Source organism: Solanum verrucosum, unplaced genomic scaffold (assembly GCF_900185275.1).
Source record: "Solanum verrucosum unplaced genomic scaffold, falcon-dt-bn FXZP01000159.1, whole genome shotgun sequence".
Taxonomy (NCBI): Eukaryota; Viridiplantae; Streptophyta; class Magnoliopsida; order Solanales; family Solanaceae; genus Solanum; species Solanum verrucosum.
In genome coordinates this window covers 1,389,272-1,408,499 of record NW_026020705.1, presented here as the reverse complement: position 1 = coordinate 1,408,499, position 19,228 = coordinate 1,389,272, and the positions used below count along the sequence as shown (strand labels likewise).

The window sequence follows — 19,228 nt, the reverse complement described above, 5'->3', positions numbered from 1 at the left end:
GGCATGGATCAATGTGAGACTATTATAATTGTTTCACATGTCCTTACGGATGGTTCTGTGAAGGTTTTGGAAAAAAGTTCCCGAAAGACGTATCACCAAATAATGCATGGGTTAACACACGAAAAACTAAGAAAAATCACCTAATTCATCTTGAGTGTCCCATTCATGCTAAAAAATGTCACGTGGATCATGGTGAGGCTAAATGAATTGTTCTCCGGGTCCTTATGGATGGTTTGTTAAAGGTTCTAGAAAAAAGGTTCTTGGAAGCCATATCACCAAAAAATTCATAGGCTTACACACATGTAAAACTGAGAGAATCGCCTAATTCCTATTGAGAGGCCCCTAAATACTAAAATAATGGTGTAGATCATGGTGAGACTATAGGAAATGTTCCCGGAGTCCATACAGATGGTTCTGTAAAGGTTCTGCAAAAAAGTGACCGGAAGTCATATCACCAAAAAATCTATGGGCTAACACACACGTACAACTAATAAAATCGCTTAATTACTTTTGAGTGACCCTAAATGCTACAAAAATGACGTGGATCATAGTGAAGCTATATGATTTGTTTCCCAGGTCCTTACGGATGGTTCCGTTAAGGTTCTGGAAGAAAAGTTCCCAAAACACATATCACTAAAAAATTAATGGGGGCTAAAACATACGAAAAACAAAGAAAATCATCTAATTCCTATATTATATGTGGCCCTTCAATGCTAAAAAAATGTGGTGTGGATCATGGTGAGGCTTTATAAATTTTGTCTCAAGTCGTTACGCATGGTTCTATAAAGGATTTGGAAAAAAAGTGTCTGAAAGTCATATCACCAAAAAATTCATGGGCTAACACACACGAAAAACTGAGAAAATTTTCTAGTTCCTGTTAAGTGGCACCTAAATGCTAACAAAATGGCATGGATTATGGTGAGGATGTAGGAAGTATTCCTCAGGTGCTTATGGATGGTTCTATACATATTTTGAAAAAAATAATCTGGAAGCCATATCACCAAGAAATATATGGGCTAACACATGCGAAAATTTCAGAAAAATCATCTTATTCATGCTGAGTGGCCCCTAAATGCGAAAAAAGTGGTGTGGATCACGGTGAGGCTACACGAATTGTTTCCCAAGTCCTTACGAATGATATTGTAAATGTTTGAAAAAAACTCCTAGAAGTCATATCATTAATAAATTCATAGGCTAACACACGAAAAACTGAAAAATCGCCTAATTCTTGTTGAGTGGCCCCAAAATGCTAAAAAAAAGTGGTGTGAATCATGGTGAGACTATATAAAAATTGTTCCTCTAATCCTTATGGATTGTTTTGTAAATGATTTGAAAAAAAATTGTCCAAAAGTCATATCACCAAAAAATTCATGGGTTAACACACACAAAAAAAATTAAAAAAATTGTCTAATTCTTGTTGAGTGGCACCTAAATGCTATAAAAAATGGCATGAATCATGGCGAAACTATAGGAATTGTTCCCACGTCTTTATGGATGGTTTCTTCAAAGGTTTTGAAAAAAAAAAGTACCTGGTAAGCATATCTCCAAAAAGTATATATATATATATATATATATATATATATATATATACACTACACCACTTGTTACGTTCTTTTCGATGTTTATTTTATTGCTCATCAAGGCGGAGTTATCGAAACAATCTTTCAATCTCTGCCATCTGCGGTCGGTATCTTCAAACCTACTTTGTGAGACTACTGATGAAGGTGGTTGTTGTAATTTTTGGGTTTCCTTTTAAAAAAAAAAAATCGGAGATTTTGATAAATAATTTGTTCTTGTCATTTCCCGATCTTGAATTTTTGTTTTCTTCGTCCTTTCCAATGTTTTTTGAAAGATTAATTAGAATGTAAATTTTTGGAGGTTCATTATTATTATTATTGTAACACCACGCTACTAGAAAGACTTAGAATTAGAAAGTGTCATTTTTGGAAAGAATGAAAATCTGGAAATCTAACAAAAATTAAGTTAAGTATGAGTTTTGGGTCAACCTCAACCGACCATAACTCCTAGCTCAAAATGATTTAGGTGTGATAAAAGATACAGTAGGAAAGATCATTGAATTATCTTTCCAATTCCGCCAAATTTGCGCGATTTCGAGTTCGTATGAGGGAGATATGCCCATTTGAAGTTGGGTTGTCTAGATAAGGAAAGTCATAACCGGATTTTAGAAGGGTACTTTGGTCTTTTCCCTACCCTATTAATTAATTTCATTTTTGGTAATTAAGTTGGGGTCTAAACTGATTTGCTTCAGTTTATGCTTCATCAAAAAGAGTTAGGGTTTTGAGAGAAGAGAAAAGAAGAGGAGAAAAGAAGAGAAGAAGCACGGATTCGTCGAGTTCTTGAGGAATTGAGTGTGGATTTCGCCAAGGATTTAATCCTACGAGGTATGTGAGTTCACATAGCGTTGTGTTTGTTCACCCACACGCCAAACATGTTTATTTCAGTATGATATTCGTCCTAAAAGATTGAGACTTTGATGTTCTTGAGTGGTATTCTTGAATTGCTTTCGTTCTTGAATTTGGGATGAGATTGAGGAGTTCTTGAGACTTTAAGGTCGATTTTAGAGTTGTGTTTGATTAGATTCTTCTTTACATATGCTGGGTATCTGAATCTAAAGAGGAATTGAGAAAAAAATCGAGTTTAGGCAAATTGGGGTTAGAAAACGAAGAAGGAACAAGTCGAGCAAATCTAGGTACCAGGTCCGCGGCCTCCGGATTGACCAAATTATTCTCCGTGTCGCGGAGTGGTCACGGACCGTTCTTGCTCAAAAATTATTTCGCGACCAAATAATTAAATGCATTTCCACGTCGCGGACTTGCTTCCAGGCAGTGATTTCTTTATTGTTTCTCATGTTTAACTATCTAAAACACTCCTAATCATCATGAGATCTTTCCTATCACAAATCACAATCCTTGAATCCATAATTCAATTCAAGGAAAGTTAAGAGTCAAGTCAACAGAAGTTCTTAGAGTCTTCCAAAAGTCTTTTACAAACGTTTCAACTTTGTTTTAAGACTTGAGTTTTGAGTAAAGAGTAAAAGGTTTGAAGTTCATTTCTTCAAAAGAGTATATCGGGACTATGTATTCCCAAAGAGTTTAAAATGTTTTCACATTTAAATAAGTAAGGAATCCGTGATTTCCAAAAGAGCCTTTGAGCTAGTTTTGAGTTAAAGAATAAATGCTTTCACAATTAAGCAAAAGAGGAAACTTTGATTTCCAAGAGGAGCCTTTGAGTTAAGTTTTGAGCAATTATCTCAAACCATAGAAAGAATTATGTTTTTAAACATAAGAGCTAGTATAATATTTTGGGAGTAGTATTGAGCACAGATATGGGGGAGAGTTCTGACAACTCCCAGCTCCCATAAACCATGCAACCATCATAGGTAGAAAAGGGTCATACTTTTTAGATGATTCCTTAGTGCTTTTTAGCATAGACTAGTGGATCCACTTAGTAATAAGGCTCTATGCCCTTGGCAAGGTATAGGACGGCCCTGGCAGCGTGAGGCAAAATGTTGTATCATCACAATAGCTCTTAAGTGATGGTTGTCGGTTAGAGAAACTCCCACAACAGTATTTTGAATTCTTATATACACAGAGTTATTGTAGTTTTATATACATTCAGAGTTTGTATTGTATCTTTGCATACATTCAGAGTTACTATTGTATTTCTAAATACATAGAGTTGTTAATCATGTTTTAAAAGCTTTTCTTTATATTGCATTTATTTTATTGCTTTATATTGAAATGAGTTAAGTTGAGTTGAGTTGAGCTCAGGTATGTTTTTTCAGTTCCTTTCAAGCTTCTGTCTTGTTTTAGAATTCCCCACGCATGCTCGTTCATACAATGTACTGATGTCAGTTGGCTTGCATCTTATTATGATGCAGATTCAGGTATCTGGATCAGCATCCAACGCATGGTTGATCGAGTTGAGCTTCAGAGTTGTTGGTTAGCCTCCTTGCTTCTGGAGGATTCCCTTTTTCATTACTTTATCATTTTAGTTCATTAGGATGTTGGGGGTCTTGTTCCGACATCCATCTCAGTCTTAGAGGCTTCATAGATAGACAGTCAATTAGTTATTTGTCTTTACCTTGTTATTGACTTATGTTCAGATTTGAGTTGTCACTTTGGCTATGTTAAATGTTTAATTTTAAAACATTATGAGTTTAGTTTGAGACAGTTGATTATCTTGAATTTGAGTTCTTTTCTTAATGCTTAAAGCCTTCTGTTGAGTAAGTGAGCCAGGCCAAGGGTTTGCTTGGGGCTAGCAATGGTTCTCGAGTGCCAGTTGTAACACCCCGACTTTCTGAAACGTCTAAAATTACTCGTATCTCCATGGAAAGACAAGGATGGTGGGTAATAAATTAAGAATGATGTGGTATGTCCTATTTTAAGTGTTCAAGTGTTGCATCTCAAGTTTTGAAGTTAGGTAAGTGGCAAAATAAAAGTTGGCGGAAGTTATCGTAAGTTCCTTCTTAAAGATTTCTCTGAATTTTGGGTCAAATGTCTTGGAGGTTTTGTCCCAATCTATAAAGAGTTATGGTCCCACGAACTATCGAATAGAAGGTCTACGGGTCTAGTTTCCAATGCATCAAACCGTTTGTTCATACGACTTCAGAATAAAGAGATATTCGCATTTTCGTAGGACTGCGCAAGCAGGGACGTGAGGTGGGGCCCTAGGTCGGTGGAAAGTTACATATATCTTCTTCTTCGAACTTTTTCTTCATTTTAAAGCTAATAACCAGAGAAATTAGAGAAACCCATTTCTAAGATCAAGTGAAGTATAGATTTTCTCGACTTAAGTCCTTGACGAAAGTTGTTCTACGTGTTGGGCTCATCATCGTGGTATAATTTGTTTTATCGATTTCGCAGCATATCACACTTTAGTGTTGGGACAACAAGGGTTTGAATATATTTGAAGGTTTTGAGGCGTATTACGAACCTAAGATCGAGGTAAGACCCTTCTTTCATCGACTCTGGCTTTTATAAGCAACAAATAGCAATTTAAGATGGAAATACATATCTTTTATCGTATTGTCATAGTATCTTTTATTTTGTATGTTGATTATGGTCCTACCTTGTTGTAGTATCGAGGGAGTTACAAGTAAAAGTCGTTCGGCCACGTGAATTTAGCGAAAAAGGTATGTTAAGGCTATTTCCTACTTACGGCATGTTCCTTAATATACTTGATATACTTGTAGCCGTTATTGTTGATTATTGGCTGCTCGAGTTGATCTAATCCTCCCTTGTCGGGATTCTTATTCAGTTAGTAGCGTCCCTATGTTGGACATAACTTAGAGGCTATTTGTACAGGTTGCTTATAACTAGATTGATCGCTTTTAACGATTTGATTGTTATTGTTGCCCTTGGGGCTATTGTGGTTAGCTGCAGGAATGTGATTTATGCCTAGAAGGGCTATGTTCTGCCTACGGGGCTATATGGATAACTAAAAGGGCTACGTGTTACCTACGGGGCTATATTGATGCCTAGAAGGGCTATGAGTTGCCTACAAGGCTCTATTGACGCCTAAGAAGGCTATGGGCTTCCTACATGGCTATGTTGTTGCCTAAGAGGGCTATGAGTTGTCTATAATCTATGTTGATACCTAAGAGAACTATGTGCTGCTATGGGGCTATATTAATGCCTAAGAGGGCTATGTGATTGCCTACAGGGCTAGGGGACTATCGATAGGGGTATATAGACTGATTGGCACCTTCCGAGCTTATGGGGGCATGAGTAGGTGGTCTTGTGTGTTGTTTGTACGTGCCGAGCTTATGGGGGCTCTGTTAGGTTGTTGTTTTTATTATTTTTGATAAGTTTAGATTTAGGAGCAAGTCAGTACACTAATCTTATCCTTATTTTTTATCGGATTATTCCAGTATATTAGGATACTTTATCATAGCCTATTGCCTTTCATACTCTGTACATTATTTTGTATTGACGCCCCATTGCCTGGGGGCGCTGCATTCATGTATGCAGGTCCTGACAAATGACTGAGTAGACCTCCTCAGCAGCAGGATTGACTTCTATCCGGTTGGCTAGCCCCTTTCCTCCGGAGCTGCCAGTGTTTGGAGGTTTGTTAGATTTTGTTGTACATATTTTTATGGGTAGGCTGGGGCCTTGTCCCGCCAATCGTTAATACTCTTAGAGGCTTGCAGACTAGTGTGTGGGGTTTATAACTAAGTTATGGCCATACTGGCCTAGTTTTTTGGTTAGCTGAAGCTTGTTAGTTGTGTGATGCATTGTCTTGTTATATACATGCTTTCAGTTTTGGTATAGAGATCATGGTGGCCTTGACGGCCCAATCAAGACTTCTGTGCTAGTTGGCAATTTCTTTATATGAACTCTTTGGATTAGCTGTGTCTTTTGTAGATTTGTTGACAGGGGCCTTGCCGGCCGAGGGCATAGTTTTAAGCCGAGATATACTTGTTTGTTTTCTTAATTGCATGTGACTTCCATGCGCTAGTAGCAAATAGTTCAGCAAGATCGGCTCGGGCCTGAGTTTTGGCATTAGGAGCTAGTTGCTCCCCTTGAGTTTGGGGCGTGACACCAGTTTTGCCTTGGTTATAGGCTCGGGGCGTGACCAACTTGGTATCAGAGCCTAGAGTTCAAGAGTCCTAGGGAGTCTATGAAGTCGTGTCTGTAGAGTCCTAGTTATCGGTGTGAAGCGCGTCACATCTATAATTAGGAGGCTGCAACATTTAGGAAATTCCTTCACTTCTTTCATACTCATTTCGTGTGTTAGAGTTTTATCTCTAAAAAGTTTCTTTCTAACTCATGCTTGCGTGTAACCGATTGTGAGTTGGACTGTCTTGAGAGTGCTTTCATGGGGTGTTTCTTTTCCCGTGAGCTAAGAGAAACAAAGAGTTAGGTTGCCTCGTCTGTCAAGTAAGTAAAGTAAGGCAGCCATGATAATAGGTGACATGGGTATAGCAAGGCTGATGATCCATGTGCAACAAGTTGAGGAGTACAAGCTGATGGATAGGGAATAACTTAAGAAGAAGAGAGTTAAGACATCACGGGATGAATTCGGGCAACAAAAGAATAATGTGAACCGGTCTTCTTTCCAACATAAGCAGAAGGGACCTGCTCCATTATCTGCTAGTGCACCTGCACCCAGAAACAAAGGTGAGTACAATAATCAAAATTTTAGAGCTAAACCTGCCTATTCTAATAAGCTGATTTGTTTTTTTTTAGAATTCAGAATCCTTAAACTTAGAATGATACCTCCGCCTCTACCGCCATAGTGACATAAGTGCTCTTGTCAAGGTCATATAAAACTAGTTGTCTTTCTATACTGCTTCTTTCCACATTATGGTTTTAATTAACTCGGGTACAAATCGTTCAAATTTTTAAATATAAAAAATATATATTTGAAAATTACACGAAAAATATTGCAAGTCAATATCCGATTGATTCAAAACATTTTGATTTTTTTGGGAGAAAACTATAGTCAAAGAAAATATTATTTGACTCCCCAAATACTAACACATCCACAATAAAATGAGACAAAAGAAGTATATAACTTTATCCGTTCCACTTTATGAATACGATTTTCATGCTTTTTCAATAAAACTTACTTACTGGAAGCTAAAAAAAAAGATATACGTCACTATAATTAACAATTCAAAATAATTTAAGTGGAGAATAATTAATATATACCTGATTTTTAGCGAGGGGGCAACATCTAAATCCATATTGCATTATGGACAAACATCCCATTTTTCTTTTGATATCTTCCTCGTTATGCACTTCTTGCAAACTGTTAAAAAATTATTAAACATAAATTGATCAAATTTCATTAAAAAAAAATAAAAAATAAAGAAATTTGTCATGTAATGAATTAAAAATAACAGTGACAAGAGAGAAAAAAGAAAAGAAAAATGTTGAACCATATATATTGAAACAAATTGGTCACACAAGAAAGTTAATAAATAAATAAATAAATTGTTTAATCAAGAAACATGATATATACTAAGTTCATGTATAAAAGACATGGATCACATAAACCTTGAAAATGACACAAATTCTATTGGAAAAATCATTTGAAAGAACGATAACAAAAAAAAAAAATTAAAAATCAAGATCATTAATTCACAAGGGCAAATGATTTATCAAAAACACTAATATCAAAAAAGAAATCCCCAAAAGCAAAAGAACAAATTTTAAATTAAAATAAAAACAATGAAAAGAATATTAAAAAAACTCACAAATTCAAGATCATGAAATCACAAATACAAATTATTTATCAACATCACTCAAACAAAAAATGAACCCCCAAATAACTAGCTCTCGGCGTTCTCTAGATGATTTAGAGTTGTTTTTCCAACTCTTGTAATGATGTTTATATAGACTGAGTTAGGGTTTAGGCTTACATTAACTAATGAGTCAACTCATTTAGCTAGCACCCCTTATGGGTATATTAGGCCCAAAAGATATTGTTTTGAAAAACTTTATCAGATTTTGACCTCATGTATATATCCCGAGATATATTTATCTGGACATATCAAAATCTGATAAAGTTTTTCAAAAAAATATCTTTTGGGTCTAATATACCCATAAGGAGTGCTAGCTAAATGAGTTGGCCCATTAGTTAATGTAACTCTAAACCCTCACTCAGTCTATATAAACGTCATTACAAGAGTTGGAAAAACAACTCTAAATCTTCCATAGAACGGTGAGAGCTAGTTATTTGGAGGTTCATTTTTTGTTTGAGTGATGTTGATAAATAATTTGTATTTGTGATTTCATGATCTTGAATTTGTGAGTTTTTCAATATTATTTTCATTGTTTTTATTTTAATTTAAAATTTGATCTTTTGTTTTTGGGGATTTCTTTTTTGATATTAGTGATTTTGATAAATCATTTGCCCTTGTGAATTCATGATCTTGATTTTTAATTTTTTTTTTTTTTTTTGTTATCGTTCTTTCCAATGATTTTTCCAATAGAATTTGTGTCATTTTCAAGGTTTGTGTGATCCATGTCTTTTATACACGAACTTAGTATATATCATGTTTCTTGATTAAATAGTTTATTTATTTATTTATTAACTTTCTTGGGTGATCAATTTGTTTCAATATCGTTCAACATTTTTTTTCTCTCGTCACTTTTTATTTTTAATTCATTACATTACAAATTCCTTTATTTTTTTATGGTTTTTTCTATGAGATTTGATTAATTTATGTTTAATAGTTTTTAACAGTTTGCAAAAAGTGCATAACAAGGAAGATATCAAAAGAAAAATGGGATTCTTGTCCAGAATGCAATATGGATTTAGGTGTTGCCCCTTTGCAGAAAATCAGGTATATATTATTCTCCACTTGAAATGTTTTGAATTGTTAATTATAGTGACGTATATCTTTTTTTTTTTTTAGCTTCCAATAAGAAGTTTTATTGAAAAAGTATGAAAATTGTATTCATAAAGTTGAACGGATAAAGTTATATACTTCTTTCGTCTCATTTTATAGCGGATGTGTTATTATTTGGGGAGTCAAATTTTCTTTGACTATAGTTTTCTCCCAAAAAAATCAAATATTTTAAATCATTCGCCATATTGACTTGCAATATTTTTCGTGTTATTTTCAAATATGTATTTTTATTTTTAAAAATTTGAACGATTTGTAGGCGAGTTAATTAAAACCATAATGAGGCAAGAAGCAGTACAGTAACACAACTAGTTTTATATGGCCTTGACAAGAGCACTTATGTCACTATGGCGGTAGAGGCGGAGCTATCATTTTATGTTTAAGGATTCTGAATTCTAAAAAAAAAACAAATCAACTTATTAGGTTATGGATACATTGTTTATACTCCGTCCTATTTTATGTTAAAGTGTTACTGTTTGAGGAGTCCAACAATTTTTTATAAAACATATGTTGATTCATTAGTTGTGTTGATTTGGAGTACTTTTCGTGTAGTCTTTAAATCTATACACATTTCATTTTTATAAACTTAAAAATTTATATCCAAATTCATAGTTTCAAGCCTTATAATTTCACATATTATAAGTAAATTTTCAAATACAAGTATAAATTTTTGACTTTAGGCTATGTTGAACCAGTAGGAAGAACTGTAATTATGTTCCTTCTATATATATATATATATATATATATATATATTGAAAAAATAAGTATTGATATAACCTTATAATGATCAATTTTAATGCATGATCACCAAATGTAAGGGATCAGAGACATATTCTCAAGTAAAGGAAGAGAATTAATTGAGCTTGGACTAATCGAAAAATTCAATAAAAGCGAACCCAAAAAGTTAGCTCATGAGGATATTGATTTTAATTATAGTGATGACATGCTCATTGATAATACACCATCTCCTCCTCCTCCTGTTGTTGTTTCTACAAGCTCAAGGAGAAATGAGGAATCAATTTCTTCCATAGTAAATAATACACCACTTGTTGTTGGTGATCAAGTTTCGAATCAACACACTCTTCCTCTACCTCTATCTCTACCTCTTCCCCTTCCAGTACTACTACTCGATATGTTGTGTTGATTCAAAACTTGATCATCATCAACAAGTGGTGTAGCATTTACGATGCAAGAAATTGATTTCTCCATTCTCCTTAAACTTGTAGCAGCAACAACAACAGATGGAGGAGGAGGAGGAGGAGGAGGAGGAGGAGGAGGTGGTGGTGGTGGAGTATCAATGAGCATTTCAGGACTTTTATTGATATCAATATCCTCACGAGCTAACTTTTTGGGTTTACCTTTTTTGGATTTTGTGATTACTCCACGCTCAATAAATTTTCTTCATTTACTTGACACTATGTCTCTGATCCCTTGCACTTGATGATCAGGCCTAAAACTTAAGCATTATATGAATTTATATCAATTATTTTTCACACAAATATATATGTATAATGAACGAAACTACTTATTCGACATAAACCTAGAGTCAAAATCTTGTACTTGTATTTGAAAATTTACTTATAAAATGTACTTCGTTTATCTGAAGTTATGTGAAAAGGTATGGAGTACGAAGATTGAAACATCTTAGTGTGACTAGGAATTTGGCTATATATATTCTTCAATTTTTAAAAATAAAAATGTATACACAAAAAGTGCTACAAATCAACATAGCGAATGAATCAAAATATTTTTTAAAATGAAATTGTTTGGCTCCTCAAATAGTAACGCTTTAACATATAATAGGATGAACAGAGTATAAATAATGAATCCATATAACATGAACCAAATGGAAAAATAAAGCCAATATCAAGCGACAATGGCCCTTTTTACATTATGAAAAAGAGTGGTGTCTAGGCCAATTTAGATACAACCTTAACTTGTTTTATTAAGTACATGTTATTTTTCTTCAACACAGGAATAAAGAGAACTCTAATCACCATAGACATTTAGAAGAATAATCTAGGGTTGCATTAGAAGTGTATTTTGTTCTTACAATTTAAGCCTACAGTCAATATAAGAAAGTCAAAATACTTAATTTCACTATTGATTCGGGTACAAATTCTTCAAACCTTTTTTTAAATAATTACATATTTGAAAAATATTGTTAGTCAAGATAAAGAATTTTTCAAAAAAAATTTTGAATTTTTTTTTTTTGTGAAAACTATAGTCAAAGAAAAAAATTGTTTGACTGTCTAAACAATAACACCTTCACATAAAATAGGACAAAGAAACTATATAACTCTTTTTGTTCCAGGTTATCTGATACAATTTTCATGCCTTTTCAAATAAAATTATTTAAAGTAAAAACAAAAGAAGAAGATATAAATCAAAATATATAATAATTCAAAATATTTAAAAGACTATAAAAAATGAAATTAGAGGATATACCTGATTTTTTGCAAAGGGGCAGCACCTAAATCTGTATTGCATTCTGGACAAACTTTCAATTTCCCTTCTTTTACCTTTCTCATTATGCAATTTTGCAAACTGTAAAAAAAAATATTAAACATAAATTAATCAAATTCCAATAAAAAAAATTGATATATAATAATTATTTTTTTCACCAAAAAATGATATATAATGAATTAAGAAATAAAAAGTGAAAAGAAAGAAAATCGAAAAATGTTGAACCATTTTGCAAAACCCGCCTCTTTTATGTTGTTCATCTTGTATTCCAAAGATAATTAGAATAAAAACTTTGAAGAACTTGATAAGAAACAACAAAGTTTAAAGAGTATTTTCAAAACTAGAAAATTGAAACTAGTAGAGAAAATAGAATCAAAACCATATTAGAAACAATATACAAAATATTTTCCTTAAAGAAGAAAATCGAGCCCACTGAATGCATAGTGTCCCCTTAAGGAAACTATTCCCCTAAAATACTCGAGGTTAATGGAATATATCCTCCCAGGATAGAACGATCTTACTCACCAGTGTATCAGTACCTAAAACCACGATGTCAGCGAACCACTCAACGGCAATAAAGTACACGTAGAATGCTAGATTTAGTAGTAGTAGTAGAAGAAGTCCAAAAATTTGGTTCTTTTAAAATGAGAGGAAATCCTTCAATTTATAGAAAACAAAGGGTAGTGTGAAAAGGTTCTTATTATGCCTTACCGGAAAGGTCACAACCCTTTGGAAAAGTCTCAATCATTCGGAAAGGTCACAACCTTTCATAAAAGTCACAACTTTTCATAAAAGTCACAACTCTTCATAAAACTCACAACTCTTCATAAACGTCACAACTCTTCATTTTCCATTCACACCTTTTAAAACCCAACAATTCCATGCATGAATGGGGAATGACTCCAAGACAAAGAAACAGACAAGTGTGTACTTTACAAGCAAGAATTAATTGCATCTAGATAGGTAGGTTTCCCTTTGAACTTTCCGTAGTGAACATATGTCGGATATACTTGGTCAATCGTTAGATTTGATGTCTTTGAACCGTCAAGCCTTGGTGTATACCTAGACAACCATATGTCACACAATCAACCCTTTACCGTTTATGGTTCTTACGGTTGTATTCGTTTCACCCATGAACACCTCCTGGTTTATGAGTGTATATAGAGATGGAATTTTGACAATCATCCTCTTTGAAACGGCTTACACTTCACACTCACATAGGTGATTTCTAACCGTGTTATCGCAGAGTTACACTATTTGGTCAAATCTGCCAAACTTAGCAAATCATTAAAAACTTTAAGCTTTATTAACTCATTAACAAGCCTTAATGTTGTATCCTTGTTCCTGAGCATTGTCTTCATCATGAGAATGGATTGAGTTTGTTGACAATGCCAAACCGTTAGTCACAACTTTGTTTTTCTCCTTGAACCTAGCTCTTTGGATCTCCAGTCTGCTAGGTAGAGTTACCACCATGATGACTTGTCCTAAGCCGTAAACCCATTCCCTTAGATGATCTTTCAACTTTCTCTCTATTTAGGCCTTTTTGTATGTGGATCCAACACATTATCCTTTGACTTTACAGAGTCAATTGTGATAATTCCACTAGAGAGTACTTTTCTAACAGAATTATGTTTATGTCTTATATGATGAGACTTGCCGTTATACATCATGCTCCATGTCCTACCTATTGCATCTTGACTGTCAAAGTGTATGCATACTGATGCTAAAGATTTGGACCAAAAAAGAATATCTATCAAGAAATTTCGGAGTCTTTTAACTTATTCACCAGCCTTATCTAGAGCACCTAGCTCAGAGATCATTGTAGAGCTAGCGATACATATCATTTTGGAAGATTTCCAAGAGACTGCTCCTCCACCAAGAGTAAATACATATCCACTCGTGGATTTTACTTCATTTGATCCCGGTGATCTAATTTGCATCACTATATCCTTTCAATACTGTTGGATATTGTTATAATGAAAGACATAGTTTTTAAGTTTGTTTTAAATACCCCAAAACTATTTTCATTGTCATCCAATGAGTTCGATTGGGATCACTTATGAATCGACTCAGTTCATTAATAGCACATGTTATATGTGATCGCGCACATTTCGTGATACACATCATACTTCTCAATACTGTAGCACAATCCAATTGTGAGTAACTTTCGTCTTCACTCTTTTGAAATGCAAAGATCACATTTTTTGGAGTCTTGACAATATTGAAATCCAAATATTTGAACTAGTCAAGTACCTTTTCAATGCAATGAGACCGTGACAATGCTAAACATTATGGAGTTCTAAGGATTCTTATACCTAAGGTCGCATCAACAACTCCAAGATCTTTCATATCAAACTTACTTTCTAGCATACGTTTAGTAGCATTTATGTCATTAGTGTCTCTACGGATGATCATGTCATCAATATACAAACAAACAATGACCTTGTGATTTTAATGTAAAAACATTTATCCCTTTCATCATTCTTAAATTCATTTGCCAACATCGTTTGGTCAAATTTCTTATGTCATTGTTTGGGTGCTTGTTTTAGTCTATAAAGTGACTTAACAAGTTCACACACTTTCTTTTCTTTACCAGGAACCACAAAATCCTCAAGTTGTTCCATGTAAATTTCTTCCTCCAATTCTCCATTTAAGAAAGTTATTTTCACATTCATTTGATGAATTTGGAGGTCATATACCACAGCTAACACAATTAACATCCAAATGAATGTAATTCTAGTTACTGACGATTATGTGTCGAAAAGATCAAGACCTTGTTTTTATCTAAAGCCTTTGACAAAAAATCTTGCTTTATATTTGTCAACGGTTCCATCGACTTTCATTTTCGTTCTGAAGATTCACTTGGAACCCAAATGTTTATTTCTTGGAGGAAGATCAACCAACTTCCAATAGGATTGCTCAAGATTGAACCAATCTCACTATTGACACCATTTTTCCAAAAGGTTGAGTCCACATAAGACATAAGAAATGTTACAAAATCATATCCAAGGTGTCCTTTGACATTTACTACGCGTTTGAATCTCTTTATTAAGTACATTCTTCTTTTGTTCTTTCCAAGTCTTTTACACCTCTCGCTAGACTACTCAAGTCTAATTTTACAGTCCACAGTTCTTAGGTCATATTTTAATCCTTTTAGGAATAGGAACTCGGACTTTGGCTATACACCCTCACACTTTGAAATATTTCAAGTTGGATTTCATTCCTTTCCATTTCTCATATGGAATAGATTGTGACATGAAAAAATAATTTTTTTATTGCTTCTTTACTGGAAAGACAAACCTTTTTTTGTTGTGCCCTTTTGTTGTAAGGATAGCTTCTCCACACAAGTTTTGTGGTAAACCTGAACTTAAAAGTAATGTAGCCATCATTTCCTTCAAAGTTTGATTTTTTTTTTTCATTTTTCAATTCCAATAGATTGAGGTGAATAGGAAATTTCCAAACATATTTATGCAAAAGGAGACTTATACTCTCCATCCCGATCACTTTTTATCTTTTTTTCCAACTAGTTTTCAACTTCAATATTATATTGTCTAGACGTTTCTATTGATTCATCCTTACCATTCAACAAATAGATATAGTTGTTTCTAATGCAATTGTCAATGAAATTTATGAGATATTTTTCCCATCACGAGATGGTGTTGACTTCATTTCATAAATGTCACTGTAAATCAACTCTAAGAGATTAGAATTACTTTCAACTGATTTATAAGAATGTTCAACATACTTACATTCCACACAAACTTGACATTCTTATTTATTGCACTCAAAGTTAGACAAAACTTCTAAGTTGATCAGTTTCCCTTACAAGGTTTTGTAATTGACATGTCCAAAGTGTTCATGTAACAAACAGTTTGACTCAAGCAAGTAAGAACAAATAAAAATATTGAGTTTAAAAAGCTCTCCGCGAGGTAGATTTTTCTAATAAATATTTGTTCTTATTTCTTACAATTTTTTGTGATACAAACATTGTTTAGAATCATCACCTTGTCAAAATGTCCTTTTCGGAAGGACCTTTCCATAACTTTCAATTTGATTGTCATACCCATTAACAAGGTTTCATCGGGTCCAATACAGGCAATATAGTCCAAATGCTTCTTTTACAAAACATGACAAATGACTATTCGCCAATATTCATGTCTATACAAATAGTTATATTTAATAGAAATATCTTTTCATGAAAAATCACAACATTTTAAGTGACACTTTTTCATTAAAGACTCAAATATCTTGAACAAGTATACATATAATTTGGTAGTTTCATACTAGTCATACCATATACTAGCAAAAGAGAAACTCAATGACCACAATATCAAATATACTCCAAGAATTTTGTGGGTCTAACATAATACAAAAGCATCATCGAATTTCATATCTTGTGCTCCAAATTTAAATTAGACATTAATTCTAATTTTATCTGAGAAAGAGTTGGAGGGAGGTGGAATGGCGGAATGGGGGTTTTAATAGTGGAATGTGGGAGAAAGAAGGTTGTGTTGGGACTTTAATGGAGGAAATAAGGGGATGAAGGAAGAAGAAAATGTGAGAAAGAAGAAGAAGAGTTTTTAGGGATTTGTAGGGGTTGGGTCGGTAGGGGTAGTGAAAATGGGGGAAGAATTTAGGATTTGAGGGTTTAGAAGGGGTGGAATGGGTTTGGGTCGGGTTTGGGGCTTGAAATTTGGCCGACCCATTTGGGACCAAATCTGTGCCTAGGCGCGTTGGTGGCGCAATGCGCCCTGGTAGCACCATGAAGACGCGTCTGCTGGTAGGGCTCTGGCATAGCGCACCAGGAAATATTCTCTGTAGTTTTCTTCCTAACGTGGCGCTCCAGTTAGTACGCCCCCCTTCGATTTTTTATTTTTTTTCACTATTACAAACTAAGTTACAAATAATGAAAATCCTATCTATAAAAAAAAACTAATAAATAAAAATACTTCATAGCTCCTAAGAATTTAAACTATGCTAAAACAAAAACACTTCAAAATTTAAGCAAACTACCTATCTATTACAAATTTTGCACGGGTTGCCTCCCGTGGAGTGACTGGTTTACCGTTGCGGCTCGACTCAGCTTGGATCATTCATCATTTAGCTCAAGAGCCTCCCGATCACGATCCGAATCTTCCCCAAAGTAGTGCTTAACTCTTTGCCCGTTCACCAAGAACGTTGGGCCATGTTCACCTTTAAGTTCAACGACACCATGATATGTCATTCTTACCACTTCGAAGGGACCACTCCATTTAGACCTTAGTTTTACGAGGAATAACCTTAATCTAGAGTTAAAGAGTAGTACATTTTATCCCAGAGTGAAAGTGTGAGGAACTATGTGCTTGTCATGCCACTTTTTTGTCTTTTCTTTGTAGAGCTTGGCATTCTCATACGCATGGAGCCTAAAATCCTCAAGTTCATGCAATTGAACCACTCTCTTTCTGCCGACTAACTCAGGGTCAAGATTTAGCTTCTTTATTGCCCAATAAGCTTGGTGTTCTAATTTTGCTGGAAGATGACATTCTTTACCAAACACTATGTGATAGGAAGAAGTTCCTATGGGTATCTTATATGCAGTCCTATATGCCCACTATGTATCATTTATTAAACCGTTTTATACTTGTAGCTACCCCCGGGGGAGTACGTGTAATATCCCCATGGGGAACCCCCGCCCGGAGGCGGGAATCATCCAACTTCTCGGACCAATCCTTTCTTTGAGCATTCACCGTTTTCTGCAAGATTTACTTCACCTCTCTATTCGAAACTTCCACTTGACCACTTGTTTGAGGATGGTAAGTTGTAACAACCTTATGATGAATACAATACTTAGGAAGAAGATTTTTCACTAGATGGTTAATGAAATGCTTACCTCCATCACTTATGATAGCCCTTGGAGTGCCAAACCGAGTGAAAATATGCTTCTTGATGAATTTAATCACGACCCCTGAATCATTCGAGGGCAGAGCTACAGCTTCAACCCATTTACTCACATAATCAACAGCCACAATGATATATTGGTTTTAATTGGATGGCGGGAAGGGACCCATAAAGTCAATACCCTACATATAAAAAAATTCCACCTCAAGAATGTTACTTAGCAGCATCTCATGTCATCTTGATATCGTACCCAACCTTTGGCATTTATCACAACCCTTCACAAAAACAATCATCTTTAAATAAAGAGGGCCAAAAGAAACCGGATTGTAGTACCGTATGTGTCGTGCGCTCTCCTCCATGGTGACCTCCATATGGGCTAGCATGACAACTTTCGAGCACTTTCTTTACCTCAAACTCCGGAATACATCTTCTCACCACCCTATCCATGCCTTGCTTGAATAAAAATGGTTCAGCCCAAATATAGAACATAGCATCATAAGTTAGCTTTTTCTTTTGTTGAGTGGTTGCATCCGGAGGGTACTCTCCACTTACTACCAAATTCACTATGTTTATAAACCAAGGTACTTGAGAAATATCTAGTGCCATCAACTGTTCATCCAAAAACTCTTCCCAGATTTTTTCCCCTTCATTTACATGTGAAAAATCTTCCAACCTAGACAAATGATCAGCTATTTGATTTTTAGTACCCTGCATCACTCAATACGCCAGGGTCGCCAAGTCTTCTACCCTTTCCCACTTCTTTCCGTTTGAGTTCCCACGAATCGTACCTATGTTTTCTAGTTGATTTCAACACTCTAAGGTACATCTAAACATATAGAGATCATCCATAACATGAGATCTTAACCTTGAATCCATAAATTCAAATTCAAGGTAGAGCTAAGAGTCAAGTCTTGAGAGTTCTTTAAGTCTTTTCAAAAAGTCTTTTACAATTGTTTTAAACTTGTTTTAAGAATTGAGCATTGAGTTGAGTAAGAGTAAGAGTGAAGTTCATTTTCTTTAAAATGATGTATGGGGACTAAGTATTCCCAAGAGTAAATGTTTTCACATGTAAGATGAAAGGAAACACCGATTTCCAAAAGAGTTTTCATGAGTAGTTTTAGTGCCATCTCTTTTAAGAGAATTACTTTTTGAGTAATAATCTCAAAACATAGAAAGACTTATGTTTTTAAACATATGAGATAGTTACATTTTGGTAGTAGTATTGAGCACTTATATGGGAACGAGTTCAGATAACTCAAAGTCTCTATAAACCATGTAGCCAACGTGGGTAGAAAGGGTCATACTTTTTAGATGATTCTTTATTGCTTTTAATCATAGCTTTGTGGATTCACTTAGTTGAGGAGTACTATATCCCGACAAGGTATAGGAAAGTTCTGGAAGCATGGGTGAGACGATGTATCATCACATAGCTCATAGTGATGGTTGTCGGTTAAGAGAATCTCCCAAACAGAGTATGTTTGTATTTTTACATACATCTGAGATATT

At 34.5% G+C, this 19,228-nt stretch overlaps 1 pseudogene; it reads right to left on the bottom strand.

Moving 5' to 3' along the window:
• LOC125812429 (E3 ubiquitin protein ligase DRIP2-like) overlaps nt 1-18,436 on the bottom strand; it is a 42,693-nt pseudogene extending 24,257 nt beyond the window's left edge.
• Between the last annotated feature and the right edge of the window lie 792 nt (nt 18,437-19,228).